This window comes from Myotis lucifugus, unplaced genomic scaffold (genome assembly GCF_000147115.1).
Source record: "Myotis lucifugus unplaced genomic scaffold, Myoluc2.0 scaffold_24, whole genome shotgun sequence".
Lineage (NCBI taxonomy): Eukaryota > Metazoa > Chordata > Mammalia > Chiroptera > Vespertilionidae > Myotis > Myotis lucifugus.
This window is the reverse complement of record NW_005871072.1, coordinates 6,821,707-6,824,223: the sequence shown is the minus strand read 5'-3', so window position 1 is coordinate 6,824,223 and position 2,517 is coordinate 6,821,707.

Sequence of the window (2,517 nt, the reverse complement as noted above, 5' to 3'; positions counted from 1 at the left end):
AGCGCTGCTGGGCAAGTTTTGGCTGGAGAGCTTTGGAACTTAGCCATTTTATGGTATGAGGCTTCAGCACTGGCTTTTTCTGTACAATGGACTTCTGCAAGGGTTCCGGTGTTCAAGGTCCAGTCACGCCCCATCCTTTTGGTTCCGGGTGCAGCTGAATACATGGGTGGCGCATGCGCTGGGCTGTTTCTTTAACTCAAGAACTGTATTCATTACCAATCTGCTTTATGGGAACAGAACCAGTTTTCAGCTGGCCAGTGTGATTTCTGTGCTATTTCATAATAGTCCCAGTAATTTATCTACATAGTGTTGAAATCTGTATAATTAATATTATCATTTTCTTCTAAGTGCTTAATATTAAGTAGTCATGATGTTTATTCTTATATAGAGTCCCTATTCTTGGATTGTAGAAGAAATGGTTTGGGATATTTTTTATTATTATTATTATTATTATTATTATTGAAGACCTAAATTTGAATCTGGGTACTACCACTCACTAGTCATGAGTTCTTGAGGAAACTTTAAAAAAATTTCATAAGTTAAATTGGAATAATAATAATAATATGTTCTTCATTGCATGACTGTAAAAGTTAATGAAAATTAAATGGGGGGGGGGGTGTGGAGGTCAACATTTTATTCTAAGCTCAAAGTTTGTCTCTCTTGAGTCAGGACCCTTGCCCCCAAGTCCATTTAAAAGACTCCTAGGAAGTGGAAAAGGAAATAAACTGATAACAATAAAGGGAATGTAGGGAGGGAGTGGGTATTCTCAATAGCAGATAAGAGATTTCAACAAATTCCGCCCTGACCGGTTTGGCTCAGTGGATAGAGCGTTGGCCTGCGGGCTGAAGGGTCCCAGGTTCGATTGGGATCAAGGGCATGTACCTTAGTTGAGGGCACATCCCCAGTTGGGGGTTGCAGGAGGCAGCTGATCGATGTTTCTCTCTCATCGATGTTTCTAACTATCCCACTCCCTTCCTATCTGTAAAACATCAATAAAATATATTTTTTTTAAAAAGAGATTTCAACAAATTCCAGGAAGACAGGAGCAGCTGAAAGCTGCTGACCAGAGAACCCACGAAAACAAAGCGGAGGAATCCACGTTCCAGAGAGTGGTGGGCGCCAGTCTTCCCGTGGCAGCTCTGAGAGCTCAGCATTGACAGCTGGGAGGAATGAAGCTAAAACGGGTATTAAAAGAACTTCCGCCTACAGCTCACTCCACCTCTCCCACCCCATCCCTCATCCCTCCGGCAGGCAGAAAAACTGGAATTGCAGCCCAACATTTCCCTCCAGGCTAAACAGGGTAGAGCTTATCACAAAAAAAGTGAACAAGCTTCCCTTTTAAACTAGGCTTCCTGTCTGGGTGAGGAGGGAAACACTGTCCTCGCTCTGGCCTTTGAGGGCCCAGCTGAGCTCTGGCTCCTAAGCACCTAGTTAAGTGAAGGGGGCCAACTGAGTTGAAGTACTTCACTTGCATCCCATTTGGGGGAGAAGCCATGGATATATATTCAGTACAGCTACCTATATCCACTCTGGCCACCTATCATAAAGTATGCCTTCGTTTTCAATAAGAACAGAAAACCATGGATCATCAGACCAATGTGGAGAACCAATAATTCCAGCTATGATGTATTGATATTTACTATATAACAAATACCACTTACTGTCTTTAAATTTTTAATTTATTTAATCCCAAACCCTAAAATGTAATCTCTGTTAGGCAAGTACTATTATAATAACTATTTTGCAACTGGGGAAACTAAAAGTTTAGCCACTTGTCCAAAGCCATGCAGTTAATAAGTGATAGAGCTGAGACTGAAAGCCAGACGTCTGGCTCCCAGGACCTGCATTCTTAAAAGCTATAAAACATTACCCAGCGTTTTGTTTTGTTGTGTTTTTTTCTGAAGAGGAGCAAGATAAAGAAATAGAAATAAATCAGAGAATAGAAAAGATATTTCATCTTTAATTATTATGCTCAAGGAGATTTAAAAGCTTATTTTATCAAAACAGAAACAGCCTGGGGAGGGGGGGGATAATTGAGTTCTTAAAAATTAAAAATAGGATTGCCAAACTTAAAAAACAAAAACAAAAAACAATAGTATAAGTGGAAGCAAAAGTCGAGGAAATCTGCAGAATGTAAAGCAACACTATGAAATAAAACATTGAAAGAAAAGATAAGTAACAGAGAATTATTCCAGAAAATCCAAAATTCAATTAACATCAGAAAAACTGGAATTAGTAAATTACTATTGTCATTATTATCATAGTGAATATGAAACTTTAGGTTGAAAAGAATCCATCATGTTTTGAGGAAAATGGTGAAAAAAAGACCCATATCTAAAATATGTCTTTGCGAAATATTTAGCATGTTAAGGTTAAAGAGAAAAGCTGTAAAGCTTTAGAGAGGGGAAAATAATGGAAGAAGGTTCACCATACTTCAGATTGACATGTTACATCAGCTATACTGGGTGCTTCAGCTATAATTAGATGCTAAGAGTCTTTGGACTTCTTTCAGTTGCT